Raw genomic sequence first — 18,547 nt, 5'->3', positions numbered from 1 at the left:
TGCCTGCTGACACAAGGACAAAAGGCGCAGAGAGAACTTATATGCGGCTAGGAGACAATGGCGGCCGCTCCGGCTGGAGTCTACACAGCGGTTGTTTTCTCTCTGACCTCTCGTCCTTACAGTGATGGTGGAAGGCAGCAGACAGCCAGGCTCTCCTGCATTACTCCTGCATCGTGCCCGTGCGGTGCGCCGGTAGAGAAACACCAATACTAATGGCCGGCTTTTCTTCAGCTGTTTCTTACGCTGTCAACCTGGAGATTAATAACCGTCCTGATTGCATCTACAGTACTGACAGAGCTTACTGTCTCTCACTCAGACACTAGCACTAGCAAGCTGCCTAGATAGTAGGCAGCAATTTAGAGCGGCCCAAGTGTGCTTTCAATGTGAAGACTTTTCTAAAAGGAAAACGCATTATAGTAAATATTCTGGTCAAATTTCTAAGGCAGCACTGCATATAATTTTTGCAGCTAGTGCAATTGCTGAATGCAATGTACCTCAATGTATCTCAGCTAAAAACTGAAATATAAATTGTGTTGCTCTAATGCTTGCTTGTGGAAGTGTATAACAAAGAGTGAAAAATTTAAGGGGGTCTGAATACTTTCCGTACCCACTGTATATATAAATATATACTGTATATATATAATCAGTTTGTATAATAAAACTGTAGCAACTGTAGCATGTAGCCTTTGTGGGAATGCAATCCCTAAATACAATGCACCAAATAAATAAATCTAAAAAAATAAAATAAATGCACCAAAAAAAAAAAAAATGTTGTGGATGAGTATACATGTATTTCATTCAATATTAAAGTATAAAAACAATAAAAAGTATCAAAGAAAATTTTTTTACTGTTCCAATTTTTTTTTCAGTTTTTCTTTTTTAATAAATCTGCAAAAATGTCAACAATTCTGTGTTTTTCTGTCAATATGGGGTGCTGTGTGTACATTAATGAGGAAAAAAAATTAACTTAAATGATTTTAGCAAATGGCTGCAATATAACAAAGAGTGAAAAATTTAAGGGGGTCTGAATACTTTCCGTACCCACTGTATATATAAATATATACTGTATATATATAATCAGTTTGTATAATAAAACTGTAGCAACTGTAGCATGTAGCCTTTGTGGGAATGCAATCCCTAAATACAATGCACCAAATAAATCAATCTAAAAAAATAAAATAAATGCACCAAAAAAAAAAAAAATGTTGTGGATGAGTATACATGTATTTCATTCAATATTAAAGTATAAAAACAATAAAAAGTATCAAAGAAAATTTTTTTACTGTTTTAGCCAATTTTTTTTGTGTATTATGCATTTGATGCTTCTCAGAGATTAACACTGTTGACTTACAGTATCAACATGTTAAAGTTGGCATGAGAAGTTTGCCTGAAATTGCGATCAAATTCGAATTTTTTTTCCATATTGTGACGTATATCCAAGTGAAACGGCTTCTGGGATAAGAAAAAAAATGTAGGGCGGGACTTGATTTTGTCACATGCACAACAATCATTTCTAAAAAAAAAAAAACACTGCAATATTAGATTGTTAATATTAAATGCTAATTTTCATTTCATGAAGACTTTGTCATTTCTGTTGCCCAGCTTGAATAAAATAAGGTCTCTATAGTTACCTTTTTAGATGCACATAATTGTTCTTCAACATAAGTAGCACAGTCAAATCTCAACGTGTGCTTTAAAGATGCATGTGCTTTCAAGTTGCAATAAGTATTATGAATGTCAGTTTACATGCTTACAGGGAAACTTGTTCTAAATCAGTCACTTATGAGATTCTATTACTGTTAGAATGTTGCCTTAGAAGGCAGTTGCCTATGTAGGCAGTTCACTGGGTTCTGAAACAGAGCCATTTTATTTCTCTGTCTTTCTTTGTTCTTTCTTGTCTGGTCCAGTTTATCCTTTGCGTCTGCAGCATTTAATCGGATGCTCTTTTCCCCCTCCTAAACTGCATGCTTCCTCTACCCTCATCACATACATATTGTTCAGACATAATGAGGGCTGCAAGGTGTGGTGGGACTCAATCAAATCAAAATTTAAGACGCAACAAAAGAAAGAGAAACTCAATTGGTATCCACCGATCAGAGTCTGAAGTAATAATTACCTTGGAGTGCGGTGAGCAGTCGTTTGTTAGAAAGGCTGAACGGAGTGGCGCTGACTGCCGACAGGCAGAAATCCTCCAGAGGCTTCGGGGCTGTACTGGAAATGGCTTGCAAACTCATCGGGGAACGCTCAGGGCCAGATCGATGCATCAACCCAAGGCCCCAGCGCACGAATCCGAGAGGCCATGCTGGGACTGTGGGCTCCACAGTACACATCATGTGTCTAAACTCCAGGTCCTCAGCCAGGTCTCTCCGGATTGTCAAAAGAGCCCTGGGACACGACAGAGAAGAGGTGTGGAGTGGTTTTGTCATGGTGTGATATACGACAGGATGTCAAAGTCAGATGTGATTCCACTAAGAAGACACATCGAGATTTGCCCTTCATTTTTTTTTTTCAAAAACCCAGACAGGTTTCAAAAGGACTTGTACATCATAAATGTATAATATCTACAGTTATTCCAGTTATAATAAGATCAAAATCTAATTTATTGTTTTAATGGTTCATTCATAATTCAATTCCATAATCTATTGGTCTAATCCATCTATATATCATAATCATGATTTGAATAGCATTCAAGCTAGTAGAGCATACTTCACTAATGGACAATTCATACTGAAATCATCCAGTTAAGTGCATTTTTACAATTTCTGAAGAAAAAGTGACTTGTGATTGCTCGTGCAAGAGTCAGTGCCACAGTGCTCGGGGTGTTGTGGGCGTAACTATGTGGTTTTGAAACATCCATAACTTGAAGGATGAGTAATAGTAACAGCACTAATAAATTCCTAATTTTTACATTTTATTGTATATTTAGGCAATGAGGTACAAGAGGCTGTGCAATATATTTACAACTTGCATGTCGGGTGTGACATTTTTACTTTTATAAAACGTTTAATAAATAATATTTGCATTTACATTTAATTATAATAGTAATTATTATTATAATAATATGAATAATCTAAAAATAATAAAAAATATTAAAAGCAAAAATAATAAAATTAAATTCATTTAAATAGAAAAAAAATATTTTTTCATTAAAACGTTATTATTTAGCAAATTCATTAAATCCCATACTATCTATCTATCTATCTATCTATCTATCTGATACACATCAATGATATATATATATATATAGCCTACACTTAAAGGTATAGCCACTGACGTCACAGAAATAGCAATCGCTACATTCGCGATATGCAAATATTAAATTTATTTCTATAATTATTAGCCAACCTTGGCTGTATTTTCTTTTATTTATATTAATGTAGTTCTGAATGCACTTTGACTTTGTTCTGTCTGTTGTAGGCCTACTTTATTGAAATTTAGTTAAATATAATTATCGCTATTATCGTACGCTGTGCATACTGAACAATTTTTTTCGCTCTTGTATGGTATATTTTATAGTAGCCTACATATCAATAATATTACATATCATACTCACTTATTTTTACCTCGTGTGTTATTTAGACATTATTTCTAAGACAAAAACATCCCATAAATGAATGATTCCTGTCAAGTGTAGAGTGACAAGAGAGCGAGAGTGTTTAGGCAAATCGAGCGACCGCGCTGCGCTGCTTTGAATTTGGCTCTCCCGCAGCGCGCATGCGCAATCTGCGGCACGCTGTGCTTCTCTAGAGCAGCTGTTTGGGGTTTGAAATTCCAACATGGCAGAGGCAGTGGTCAGTCTTCCCCACACTAACTTGGAATGGTTTCAAGTCGCTTAACCCGCACAAGCATTCATCAGCGAGCCCGTCGGATCGATGCCGCTCTAACCCGAGAGGTTATCCTGTCATACTAACAGGTAAGAGTTAACCCGGCTATTACCACCGAGATTAGGAATTTAACTGGACTACAGGAGAGGAGAGCCTGCCTGCCTTTATCGCAACGCATGTCCAGTCCATGCATCACCGGGCTGAACTGAAGGGCTCGCGCTGTCTGTATCTAAATGCACAGACTGTGTTTTAATGCGGGATGTGATCGCGCGTGCAGCGGGATGTTAAAGCTCGGGCGGATGAAGTTGGTCTGTAATAGTTGATTATGATTAATTATGTCAGTATTAGATTTTGCATTGGAAAGTGAGAGTGGGTGGGGTTGAAATTCTTACAAAGTAACTTTCTGCTGCACACGAAGCGCATTATACACGATTATCGTCTGGAAAAGTTTTTGCAGCTTTTATTTTTCACGTGTCATGCATTTTTAAATACTTGACTTTTAAGCAGAGGAGATGTTTTTTTTTCTTTCTTTTTTTTTTTAAGTAAACAGTCATGCGATGCATGTGTCCATGACGAGAATTTCGTTTCTTTTAAACCCAGGGAGGTTTTACCTCAGCCTGGGAGAAAAACTGACATGAGCTCGCTGTCGTGGTTGTGTTTTTCCCCTCCTTCCTATCGCTCTCCCTCTCTCTCCTCCTCTCTCTCTCCTCCTCCTCTCACATGTTGTCCAAGAGCTTTTGTTGGTTTTGCCTTCTTAATTATATGCATGTAGGTTAAATGAATACCTGACGAAAAGGCCCCTGGTTTTCACAGTGTAATTCGATAGCTGAGAGGAAAAAGTGGCTGTAAGCAAGCGTTGGAATTCACGTTTTCTTTTCTCCCGTTTTCGCCTTTGAGAAGATGATCACTAGCTCCAGTGTACATGGTACGTTGATTTATTGTTTATATTTTGCCATACACTCTTGCAAAGTGTGCTTGTACGTGCACGGTGTGCTTTGTTTAGTCATGAGATGCGTATTAGACTTTGAACAGAGGCATAATATTCACGTAACCTGTTAGATTGTATGTTAATAATGAATTACTATGCAATTTAAGTCGCATAAAGCACTCCTAATGTATATATCTTTATTTAACTGATGTGTTTTTGAATAAAAGTTGCGTAAATTGGCATATATTGACACGGTAATTATAAGTGTCGCGTGCGATGTGTTTACCTCAGTCGCCGATGTCTGTCAGAACTAAGTTGACACAATGTTAACTTACTGTCAAAATGATTATTAGCGACTCGAAGTGAACTTATCTTTCAATTAAATGCGAGGACTTTAAATATTTATTATAATATGTCTTTAAATCATTAATGTTTACTATAATATTTGACTATATACTCTTATGTCATATCCGAGCCCTTTTTCTGATCAAAATTATTGTTTTATATTTGCAGATAGCGCCTTATTTTGTTTTTCTAGGCTATAGTTGTTTTGTCTCGAATTTGTATAAACGTGATTATACTTCGATAAAAATCTTTTAGGTTTGAGCTTATTAGCAGTTCATGGAATTGTTGTTGGTATTTGCATAACTGTATTTACATAAAACTTCAGTCTGGAGTGATTTACATTCACATTATTCAAAACCTGTTTTTGCAATACACCCCAAAACAGCTTAAAATGTACTTTATGTAGTAACTCATACAAAGACTTGTTTTATTTTTCAAGTCAATTATGTTATTTAATAGACTAAATCAATCTGAATACACAATGTTTAAAGTCATTTTAAAGGTAAGATTTGCTCTCTTTACATATTCACTTTTTAGTATCAAATGCTAAGCCGGCATAAAGAAGTTACCAGAAGGAATGACTGTATGTGGCCGCATACATTTTTCAGCCTTAATATTAGACTTCATCCATCAGTGGGGTTGTATATTACTACATTTTATGTAGTTCTTGAACACACATTTGCATGAATTTTTGATGTGTGCCCCAGCATTATGCACATTTTGCTATTTTTCTATATGTGTCCTTTCTTCTGCATACTTGTGGATTTTTCTTTCCTTCTTTAGCACTGAGTCTTAGTCCTGCGGATGTTGTCAGACTCGAAAGTTGAGGTCAGGAATTGATCTGTTGAAGGTTACGCCACTGTCATCGCCAACTTGTAGTACATTAATTATAGTATCTCAATTAAATGTTCCAGTGATTATACAGAAAACCAAATAAAAATTTCAAAAAAGCACTGGAATAACATGACTAAGTAAATGATGACAGAATTTTCTTTTTTGGGTAACTGTCCCTTTAATGTTTTTTTTTTTTTTTTTTTAAAGACAATTGCATGTTGATTTGTTTGAAATGAATTACATTTTCATATTCAAACATTTGGTTCTCACTCTCAACCAACTAAACTAAACAAAAAGCACAATCTCTCATCCATTTTTTATTTCTAACATTAGTAGTTATTTTCTGAAAACCCCTTGCATTTGCATTTTGTTATTTAAAAACACAACTAAAATTGCCTGGTGAAGACTGAAGTGTGTTTTCCAAGCCTCTTCAACTCTATCAATAGAAAAATGCACTACATGTTGAGTGATTTCATTACTGTAGAGTGTTTTTTGTGATGTGTTTTAATCAAAGTGGACATTGAGCATGTGTTTTTTCTTTCCTGCGATGAGGTTTAATAAGCCATTAGATGTGTAATGTACTAGTTAGCAGAGGTATATTAACACAACAGGCATCGGTGACCTGATTTAGCTTCGCAGATACGAGTTTGAAGTGTAAATGTTATTAATAAGTATTACTTTAAGCTTTTAATATGATACTGTTTTGACTAAGTGATGTCCTCGAAGTGATTCCTTGTGGGCGCAGCAGGCGGTTGATGTGTGAAAGCGCTGTTATCGTTAACTCGGTCCTGATTTAACCCCAGGCTGGGCTTTATGAGCATGTTAAACGACACGACAGCTTCACACACTCCTGATTGCATGGCATGTCAGTTGGCGTGAGCATGTGTGTATGTGTAGCTGCGCGTGTGAGTCCGCAGGGTTGACATGAAACCTCATGTTGAGTTTTGTGGTGTGCGTTATGACAGATGCTGACCCCTCCCCTTTTCAGCACCCTCTTTGCTTGATGTATCGGGTGTTGACATTCTAGCACAGGACTACAGGCGGATCGCTATATACACAGATCTATGGAAGACGCTCTGATTCGCACGGCTGATGCGGCAATTAGCAGAACGGATACAGTAGGTGCCTACGCACCTTCGGTGCTTGGCCCCTAATGAATACAAACTGTCATATAAAAAAAAAAAAACACTAATAACAATGACAAAAATGGACAATTAATTAATTAATTAATTATAGTATCTCAATTAAATGTTCCAGTGATTATACAGAAAACCAAATAAAAATTTCAAAAAAGCACTGGAATAACATGACTAAGTAAATGATGACAGAATTTTCTTTTTTGGGTAACTGTCCCTTTAATGATTTTTTTTTTTTTTTTTTAAAGACAATTGCATGTTGATTTGTTTGAAATGAATTACATTTTCATATTCAAACATTTGGTTCTCACTCTCAACCAACTAAACTAAACAAAAAGCACAATCTCTCATCCATTTTTTATTTCTAACATTAGTAGTTATTTTCTGAAAACCCCTTGCATTTGCATTTTGTTATTTAAAAACACAACTAAAATTGCCTGGTGAAGACTGAAGTGTGTTTTCCAAGCCTCTTCAACTCTATCAATAGAAAAATGCACTACATGTTGAGTGATTTCATTACTGTAGAGTGTTTTTTGTGATGTGTTTTAATCAAAGTGGACATTGAGCATGTGTTTTTTCTTTCCTGCGATGAGGTTTAATAAGCCATTAGATGTGTAATGTACTAGTTAGCAGAGGTATATTAACACAACAGGCATCGGTGACCTGATTTAGCTTCGCAGATACGAGTTTGAAGTGTAAATGTTATTAATAAGTATTACTTTAAGCTTTTAATATGATACTGTTTTGACTAAGTGATGTCCTCGAAGTGATTCCTTGTGGGCGCAGCAGGCGGTTGATGTGTGAAAGCGCTGTTATCGTTAACTCGGTCCTGATTTAACCCCAGGCTGGGCTTTATGAGCATGTTAAACGACACGACAGCTTCACACACTCCTGATTGCACGGCACATCAGGTTGCGTGAGACCGCGTGTGTGTATGTGTAGCTGCGCGTGTGAGTCCGCAGGGTTGACATGAAACCTCATGTTGAGTTTTGTGGTGTGCGTTATGACAGATGCTGACCCCTCCCCTTTTCAGCACCCTCTTTGCTTGATGTATCGGGTGTTGACATTCTAGCACAGGACTACAGGCGGATCGCTATATACACAGATCTATGGAAGACGCTCTGATTCGCACGGCTGATGCGGCAATTAGCAGATGCGTGCTTGCAATTAGATTGAGGCTTACATTCGAGCAATATTTTGACAATATATATAGTTGTAGTGTTGGCTTTAATGTTCAGTAGTTTGTATTCTTGTAACATTTGAATGAATAATTATTTGTATTTAGCTTCATGCACGATACAGTTAATTGTTTTTAAATTATTTTTTGGCAATTTTTGCACAAATGTGTTGCATGCAGTATAAACACATTTAGAATTAAACTGCTTTTCTGTTAGGGAAAAAATGAGCATACTGTGCAGTTTCGATATTGTCATGCAGTGAAAATGCATCTTAAAGGCATGTTGAACCGTTTTTTTTTTTTCAGTTGTTATGTGATTATTTTACATGCATTGTTAAATAGTCTCATTATTTGAGGTTTTGTACTTTAAAAATCAATTTGCACTAGTAAAGGCAAATATTTTGCAGCATTGTGCATTGCATCGTCTAAACGCACACGATAGATAGATAGATAGATAGATAGATAGGCCTAGATTTATAAAATTAGACAGCTTTTCTATTAGAAAAATTAGTTTATTGTGCAGTGCTAAGTGGCATGCGGTGAAAATGCATCTAAAACATGTTCAATGCTTTTCCCAATTGTTCTGTACATTATTATTGTTAAATTTTTATATTTACATGATATTTTACAATTTCAGTGTTTTTTGCACTTTAAAATTCATTTGTACTAGTGAAGGCAAATCTTTTGCAGCATTGTATTCACTGCATAGCCTATAAAACATATATGCATCTAAAACAGGCCTATTTATGTTTTGTAATATACAATAGCTGTAATACACATTCATAAAAACTTGCATTCAGTTGGAACAAGATTTTTTGTTGTTGTTGACTTGCTTGTTGGTTTGATGTTTTAATATGGGCAGCAGCACAGCAGCAGCATTGTTCATCAAGGAAACAGTTGAATTCTCACATCTGACATGACCAGTCATATCTGTTGTAAATATAATATTTTTCAATATGCAGATTTCAATTTCCTTCTGTTCAGCTGGTTTACAAATTGCTCTTTTACATATTCATGTGTGGCCATTAACGTTTGGAGGGTGTGTGTGAAATGCACTGTAGTTTTTAAATAGACCATCAATCATGTACACTAGGCTTGCCGCGATAGACGGTGCTGACGGTGATACCGTTGTTAAGCCGCAAACACCGGTTATGTCACTTGCCCACCGCGGCACCCCCACCATTTTGACATCAAGGTGTATGCCGTGCCTCCAAGCTTTCTTACTCGTTTTGCTAATAAACATTCTACGTTTCTTATTCATTTGGTTATATATTATACATGATTACATATACAAAACTGGAAATAGGCTATCTATTCGAAGGAAAGCGAGGAAAAGAGGGGAAATTCAAACAAACTAAAAACAAACAATTGCTTTTCGCCAAATTGCCACTATTTGAAAGTGAAAGTAAAATGCGCATGCCACTTTTACAAGCTATTTAAAAGTGAAGGAAAGCGAGGAAAAGAGGGAACACCCCCGCCCCCACGGTGATACTGGTAGTGTTGTCACACGTCGATTAACCGGTGGGAAAATGTCCTCACCGTCACAACCCTAATGTACACTGTGAAAAGGATTTGACAGATAACCTAAAACATTTGATCTTGATTTATCTAGGTCAGTTACTATAAGCCAGAATCAAGCTGAACTGGTTAGTTTAGCAAAATGAATAAAAAAACAACAGATGAGTGAGTTGCATCTATTCACTTTTCACATTGAGTTGTTCTATTGATCTGTATTTGACATGCTGAGCTTCTTGAAGCAAAGCATCAGACTGGGATCGTGAGCTATTACTCATCATAGCGTGATATGGAGTATATATATATATATATAATGTATATATATATATATATAATGTATATATATAATGTATATGTATGTTTATATGTATGTATGTATATGAATATAAGACAAACTCACCATGAAATGTTCCTAAAAGGACCCTAGTAATAACATAGGACGAAGAAACATATTTTTGAATCTGTATTTGAATCTTTAGCAAGTCGTGTACAGGTTAGGGGTGGGTGGTATATGACCAAAAGCTTAGGCCTATATCATGGTATGAATAATTTTAGATCACAGTAACTGTATATATCACAATATAGTTATTTTTGCTTGAAATGCTAAAAAGTAAAATATATATTAAATAGCCATGTGGTTATGCATATGTTTGGATAATCTATTGAATGAAATGAAAGTTACAAACAAAACTTATTTAGAAGTTCATGAACACAAAATATAAAAACAATGTTAATATTGGCATTAGTGTAAAAACGCTTGTAACACTTGAGCTAAAAATCTAAATAATTAAAACTATATACTAAAAATATTTCAGACCCTAAATTCTAATTGGTTGAGCTACAATTACAGTATACATTGGGGAAAAAAATGGTGTATTTACAGAAATTGCTAAATTCGGCATTGAATTAAACATGAAATTATGAAGCAAAATGACTGAAATTGTTTTTCTTGTAAAATGTATTCCTGTAATCTTTGTTTTGGCTTGGAAAACTCACTTTTTACAGTGTACACAAACCTGTGGCGCACATCAGTAGCTCCGCTGCACATTGTATATTTTCGCATTGCAATTTTTCTTCGTGTAAATTACGTAAAATAGTCCATATATACACTACGGTAGAGCAAAGTCTGTAGCATCACACTGCCCGGTATCGGAGATGTCGAAGCCCAGCGTTGGCTGAAGACGATGCCGTCGGTGCGTTAGACGTGTAAGTGGCCCGGGCCTCCTGGGATTGTTTGTATAAATGAGAATGACAGGTTTTATCTCAATCTAATGGTGACAATTAAAGGGAACCTTCAGACTAACTCGGCTCGCTGGCGGATGAGCACCTTGGGGGATCTCGGGGACCGTTTCAAATTGATGAAACACTCATCCATACAGACGGATACATTTGTCAGTCTGTGTAACAAATCTTATTCGGTACCCCCTGTCTCCGTTTCAGACAAAAGCCCGGCTCAAATGAAATCAGTAGCGGCTTGTCATCTTTAAGCAAATATGTTAAGCGTCGTCTCGCGTGCTTTTCATCCGAACGCAGAGGAGGACCCCAAGGGAGACGGACGCGGGCAAAACGCAACAAATTTCATTTCCACGCAGGGATCTATCTCTCGCCGGCTCTCTCTCGTGGCAGCTGGCTGTGTTATCTTCGTATGATTCGCTGTGCGCTGACAATTCTTTCACTGATCTAAGTTAGAGTGCATTTGGAAGTGGTTGCAGCTGTCTGTTGCTATACTGAGAGATGTGTTTGCTCTACTGCAAAGATGAAGGACCATGAATCCTTGACATCCCCCTCCCGCTCTTCTCCACCGGCTCATTTAGACACTTTCTGTCTGTCGGCCTCTCTCTACCTCCCTGGTGGTGACTGACAGCATACGGGATGTATGTTTTTTTTTTAAATGCACATGTGCTGTAGGCCTTCTCTGATTTCTGTTGGCTCTGAAATTATCCTCCAGAGTCGTGCCAGAAGAATGCATCCATATATTATTCTTTAAACGTACTGAATTGCATTTTCCTTTTGTTTGCTTATGTTACTTCATTATTAAATGCTCGTTGTACTTCATGCATTTGTAATGATTGCGTCGATCGTGGCCGGGATTCTCTCTATTGTGCACCGTAGCACAAAGCAAAAAATTCAAGGTGGTAAATGTTGAGATAACACACAAAAAGACTGTTAGATGATGTAAAAGATGTGGCGGTTCGTCGTAAACCTGAATGGAGGTGAAGTGCCCTCATCTGTCACGAGTTTATCGGCCTCTCCATGAGGCGAATCTACAAATGAGGACTTAAACGCGCCACACGTATTGATTTGCAGAATGCTTGATTTGATTCATTTAGCGCGCCGTGGGTTATTTTTAGTTGATAATCGTGTAAGAAAAGACACTGAAAGGTGTTTGTCTCAATGTCTTTCCTCTTTCGTCTGGGTCACGCTGGTTGGTTCCATGTAAATTTGCTGTTTTTAACATTTGTCAGGATGGTTTGATCTGTACTTAGCCGGCGATGTGATCTGATCAATGGAGCGCCGCTGCGTAACCATGATTGACAGTCAGCAGTGAGGACGCCAGCGGACTCCCATTCATTACGATACGTCGGCAGCCACCGCTCTCTCAGACACAGACACACACACACACACTCGCTCGGTACAACAACCAAAACAAAACAAAATCACATTCTGTTGACAGTTAGCTCTGTTTTAGTAGGTTTCACTCTGTAAGGATGTATGATAACATAAAACATATTGTTTTGTTATAGAAGATCATTGCTTTTGTTCAGAGCAGAATTGGTTTGGGGGAGAAATGCATGATTTCTCTGTTTGTAGAGTTCAGGTTAGACTGTTATATAGTTAAAAAAAATCTCAAAATATTTTCTTACATTTTTGATGGAATTTGATTTTTTTATATTTATGCATTTGCCCTGCAATGGATTATAAGAGATTTATTTATTTAGTCTTCATTTCAGTCATTTAAGTTGTAGTTTGATGTCAGAAGTTAAATGCAAGAACGATCTAGATAATCAAGCTTTTCCACAGTTTTTTACTGAATGAACACTAGGAAGGATGATAGTTAATTAGGCCTATTTTAATTTATGTACACCAGTATAACTTTACATTTTAAAGCAATAAATATGCCACAAGACTTCTATGAACATTAAGCATCATCACCAATAAATTGTTGAATCAAAGTCATAATTGATTCATTGAAACAGTTTGAGCTGAACTGAAGTGAAATTAAGAATTTTCAAAAGTAAAATGCATTAAAAATCCAGTTAAAACAACCAATTTTTCTTTACTGTTTCTTTACTGTTCACTTATATTTTTGTCATTTTTATAATCATATATTTTTACAAAAATATGTAATCCACGAAAAACACTTCTGTAAACATTAAACAGAATTGCAAATGAATTGTTGAGTCAGACTTTGAATCAGTTCTTTGAAACCAGTCTAGTTAAAATAACCAGTGTTTTCTTTACTGAATGAACACCAAGGATTATAGTTAATTGTTGAATCAGAGTTTGAATCACTGAATTGAACAGTTTGAACTGAATCACTGAACTCGATTCACTGAATCAAACAAATCGGCTCCATGACAGTTGCATGCGATTAATTGCACAGCCCTACTCTAATGTTATTTAAATCAGAGACAAACTATTAAAACTATAATAAAATCACTGCAGCTATTAACCCACTCAGCCATAATTCAGGTATATTTCAGAGAATCCATGCAAACATGCTTCTCTATATTTAGTTTAACCCACCACAGAGCTGAGAAAAATGCAAAAGCTCTTTTTGTGTTTCATGTACAAGTTAATGCAGCACCCGCCTTTCAAACAAACAATATGAATTATTAGAACGGAACATAAGCGACGCTTTCGTCCTTTCTTTTTTCTGCCATTTCAAACAATGAGTCGGAGCTTTTGTTTTCGCCGTCCCTGGTCACTAAAGCTGTCTGGATACATAAAGCGAAGTGGCAGTGCTCTGCCTGCTGGGGATAGACAAACTATTAAAACTATAATAAAATCACTGCAGCTATTAACCCACTCAGCCATAATTCAGGTATATTTCAGAGAATCCATGCAAACATGCTTCTCTATATTTAGTTTAACCCACCACAGAGCTGAGGAAAAATGCAAAAGCTCTTTTTGTGTTTCATGTACAAGTTAATGCAGCACCCGCCTTTCAAACAAACAATATGAATTATTAGAACGGAACATAAGCGACGCTTTCGTCCTTTCTTTTTTCTGCCATTTCAAACAATGAGTCGGAGCTTTTGTTTTCGCCGTCCCTGGTCACTAAAGCTGTCTGGATACATAAAGCGAAGTGGCAGTGCTCTGCCTGCTGGGGATTGGCTGCGAACACTCAATCCCCTGGTGGGAAAAACCAGTTTTAGCAGCAGAACTGTTAATCTAGGCAGCGCGCAGATTCTCCTGCGTTCCCACATTTGCTTGAGTAATTATCATACCCCCAGTGGCAAGGAGAGAGACATCGCCTTAAATCACTGATGTCTTCATTACTCTGTTTACATTTTAATTAGACATACTAAACTTTTTGATTTTTAATGGGCTTTGCAGAACAAGACACGTTCTCTTCTTTAGTCGGAGACGTGCTGAGAGTGAACCTTGCACCTCGCCATGAAAGACAATCTGCACTTTTCTGAATATTTAACGTGCAAAAATAATTATTTTCTGCTCCGACCTTTGATGCGAGACTTTCTGGTTTTGAAGTGCAGCCTACTTTTGATGCATCGTAAGTATTGTGAGTTGCAGGTAGCTTTGACGTCTTGTTTTGGTCTGAATTGGTGGCTGGTTGGTGGTTTTGGTGCCAAGAGTTGTTTTGGTGATAAAAGCTTGGCCGTTTTAAAGAAAGGCACTTTATTTGCTCAGATGCTTGGTATTCAAAGTCCTTAGATGCATTTTTGTTGCTGCGATCGGTATAAATTGTGCATTTGAATAAATGTTAATCACAAAGTCACGGAAAAACTGATGTCACCCGGGCTTAGAATAGCAGGGGCACACAAGAATTGTCCACACCTTTCTTCCAACCGAGAAATACATCCTTTATCATTGAACAACCTTGAGAAATGAGACGAGCAATTTCAGTCCCACTTCAAGACGTTCTGTTGTGTGTTCAGAGAGGGTTTCTATGCCTGCTGAAGTGTCTGTAAATGCATAAAGATAAGAAACAGAGAAATGAATATGACTAAGAAAGAAACTGTCATTGAATTGAAGCAAAAAGGACAAACGTTTTATTTTTTTCTTTCCGTTTAGCCTGAGATGCTGCGTATGCAACAAGTTTGCTGTTGACTGCATGCTCACACTCCAAGGCTTTAGTCGACACACAATGCATTAGGTTTTTTAGTGTCTTTTATAAAAAATTATATGTAATATCCTTGAATTTGCTTGCTCTAAAATTTCCGAGGGTTTTAACTGATGTAAAGCACAAAAGCGGTTCGTCCCTATTATTACAGCCGTGACGGGAAAGCCTCCCCTGTTCATTCTCATAGGCATCACTTTCTTTTATTGTAGGGTGCTAAAATCCCTTTCTTTAATTCATTTATTTGATGTTTCGTGACATTTAAATTCATGTGAATTTCCCCTAAGCCGGGGAAAACATGGCGAGTGGAGATTTGAAGCTCGACTTGGAGAGGGAATTATATCATCTAATGAGAACATAAAATTGTAATTAATGTCTTGAAATTAGCCTCTGAGAAAAAAAAGAACATGTCCATTGATATGCATGGCAGAAAACATTCAGCGACTTGAATGTGAGAGCCAATATTTTGGCTGTTTCCCGTTTTTTGCTTTTTTCCCCCTTCGCCCGTCTTCTGTGCCTGTGAAGGGAAGAATGAAAAAAATCCTTCAGGAATGATGAATTGAGTTATCACGTTCAGCAGCTAATTGTCTCAAATTGATATTTTGATGTACTACTAAAGATCACATAAAAGCAGTCAGATCTTAATTAGGCTGATGATCATGGGGAGACGTGAGCTATCGTGCCGACCGCGCGCTCTCTGCGCACTAACTTCCCGGCGCTCTATTCATCCTCGGCGGAGCGCGGCTGGCTGACAGGTTGGCGGTGTGCCAAGGATTGATAGGAGGAACCTTGAGTGTGGCGGAGAGGAGCTGTGTGAGGCCTGCCGGCAGGAGCGGACGCAGATGGGAAAAGTGCTGTGGAGGTTTGAGGCGTCAGGCCTTAGGAAGGACACTGGTTTGTGCATTGCAGTCGTACCGAAGCTTGCTGGCTTTAGGGGGTTAAGATTTAGGGTGGGCGGTTGTACAAAATCTTATATGATGCTATCAGTCATTTTCATGTCCTGGTTATAGTTTTTGCAGGAAATGCAACGCAAATTATTTATACACAAATTATCTATATATTTATATAGGCTGAGAGTTTTTTTTTCTCCTGCACTGATCCAGAAATCTCCATTTCAGCAGCACTTGCATACAACAAACTTTAGTATTATTTTCTAGTTTTATCTATTTTCTGAAGGTTTTTAAGGTATCATTCACCTGATATATATTTAACATTTATGCCTGTTTTTTTCCCCAGCTGTTGACACTATTGTCTGATTTATGGAGTGATGAAAAGAGAAATCCAAAGCATTTTAACTCTGTCAACAAAATAAATAGAAAACTGTCAAACTTGGCTTTATTCAGTGTTTATATTTCTGTTCTGGAAATTCATGCACATTAGCATGTTTAAATATGCACATGAGGCATTATTTAATGAAATATTACTTTTCAGACAACCTATAATACAAAACAATTATCTTAATTCACTGTGATTAGTCAGCTGGGGAAAGTATGGTGATTTCTGTTAGTTAAACATTTTACCCTGTTCACCTGTAAGTAGATAAATAGCCAGACTTAACATTAAGCATTTGCTGTAAATGTTTTGTTACTTTTGCTAAAAATTATTTTGGTTTGGATCCATCAAAAAAAAAAAAACCCCATAAGTGCAACTTCATAATTGACACTTAACAGTTAAAAACAAAAGAAAAAATATAAAAATAACAGTAATAAAATGTATAGTTCTGCTGGCTCATGGCTGGCTGGTGTGTGACTGAGTGGAGGCGAGGCTAATTTGCGTATTCTTAGATCCGCGTATAGTAAATGAGGCAAGGGTGTAGAGTTGCATTCAAGCTATTTTAAGGCATGAGAAAATTATTTTCACAAGAAAAAACATTTAATTGTCATTTTGATGATCAAACATGAGTTTTAAAGGATAACATTTTTGACTACAGGGGGACTTTTAAGGCAAAAGTCTTAGTTAATAGTGGGAATTAGTCCCCAAACTAAAGTGTGACCAAGTTGTGTGTTTATAGGTTAGGAACGCTAACAGCCATTCACAAAACAATTCCCTGCAGACTGACTTAATGAGCTGTTGCATAATCTTGGATCGCTTAAACAGACTGGACAGCTGCCTGGAGAGGTCCATCATGTCCTGGATCTCCATTAGGAGTGGGTTTGAGGTAGTAAAGCCACCAGAATGCGCGGCCGGTCATCTTTAGCCGGGCTGTACGAGCACTGGCTGCTGAGGTGGCAGACTGGCTGTGCTAATGATGGGTGCTAATGTAATTAGCTCATCCCAGCAGTCTGCAGAGCTGCGTTTTTCAGCTGTCGCGCTCACCAGCTCACCGCTGACCCCGGCTCACCCCAGCCTTTCACGGCCTACCTCTCTCTCATAGGCATTACCCTGCATTTAGTGCCCTGAAGGGCTGACAGCCTCGCCATTTGTTAATTTTTGGCTCCAAAACCTGTGTGCATTTTCTTGTTAAAGTCAATGAGAGATCTAAATTGACCTATTTACTTTCTTAATGGACATGCCTGCATGATTCATTGGCTCACACGCTCCAAATAAAAATTCTTTGTTATACTTTATCAATGTTATATATTGATGCTTATGAGTTTCACACCTGGTTACGCGCATGCGTTGCTGTGACACTTAACAACATACACGAATATGAGAAAAAGAAAAATATATATTTACATGAAATATATATATATATATTTATTTTTTTTTTTTATCATCAAAGCATCAATACTTTAGGAAAGTGGAGGCATAGCACAATCAGAACTGAAAATGTAAATGTATAACTTGAATGCAATGGATAAAAGCATCTGCCAAATGCATAAATGTAAGCATATATAATTGATTATATATTGCTATCATTCTCAGCTTTCCCAAAGTATTGATGTTTATCGATTATTTCAATCATTTTATGCTATTGCGTATACATTAACCGCAAAATAACGGCGCATCTGCTGAAACGCCCATAAATTATTAACCTGCAAATTAGCATAAAAGGACATCACTGAATCTGCTGGTGGCATGGATTGTGTGAAGTGCCCTTCATTCATGCCCTTCAACATAGATAATTATGGACTAGATGTAAATTTCATGAATTTAATTGTAGAAATTGTATTGTATGCTAATGTATATGTTAATACTGCGGTAAGACACAAACGTTAAGCTGTCCACCGCTTAGACATCCAAGTTTTTAAGTGAGCACTCTTAACATGAGCGTGAAGATCAAATCAAGCATATTATAAGCAGAACAAGATCAAACTGTAGTTGTTTTTAATTGTATTTTCAGTGGTGTAATTGCTACTAAACAAAAGACTTCCCTTTTGTGCTTTAGTTGATTAATATGTGGAACGTTTAGTGTTTAGAGGCCTAGCAGGAGTGGATTATAATGATCATTCCCTTGGGCTTAGGCTCGGTTTTATTTTTTAAGATGTATGAACAAACCCCCCCCCCCATCTTCTGCACCCCCCACCCTTCCTTTTTCGCCCCGTT

General features: G+C 37.1%; 1 protein-coding gene across 1 annotated transcript in view; it reads left to right on the top strand.

Moving 5' to 3' along the window:
• The first annotated feature begins 3,737 nt into the window (after positions 1–3,737).
• LOC107722902 (fidgetin-like) overlaps positions 3,738–18,547 on the top strand; it is a 76,414-nt gene continuing 61,604 nt past the window's right edge. Inside the window, exon 1 of the mRNA XM_016531401.1 lies at positions 3,738–3,913. The gene's annotated coding sequence lies outside the window, so the exon portion shown is untranslated. The remainder of the gene's footprint in view (positions 3,914–18,547) is intronic.

The sequence above is a fragment of the Sinocyclocheilus rhinocerous genome, unplaced genomic scaffold (genome assembly GCF_001515625.1).
Source record: "Sinocyclocheilus rhinocerous isolate Xijiao unplaced genomic scaffold, SAMN03320098_v1.1 scaffold934, whole genome shotgun sequence".
NCBI classification, from domain to species: domain Eukaryota; kingdom Metazoa; phylum Chordata; class Actinopteri; order Cypriniformes; family Cyprinidae; genus Sinocyclocheilus; species Sinocyclocheilus rhinocerous.
The sequence above is the reverse complement of the archived record's forward strand: the minus strand, read 5'-3'. Positions and strand labels throughout refer to the sequence as shown.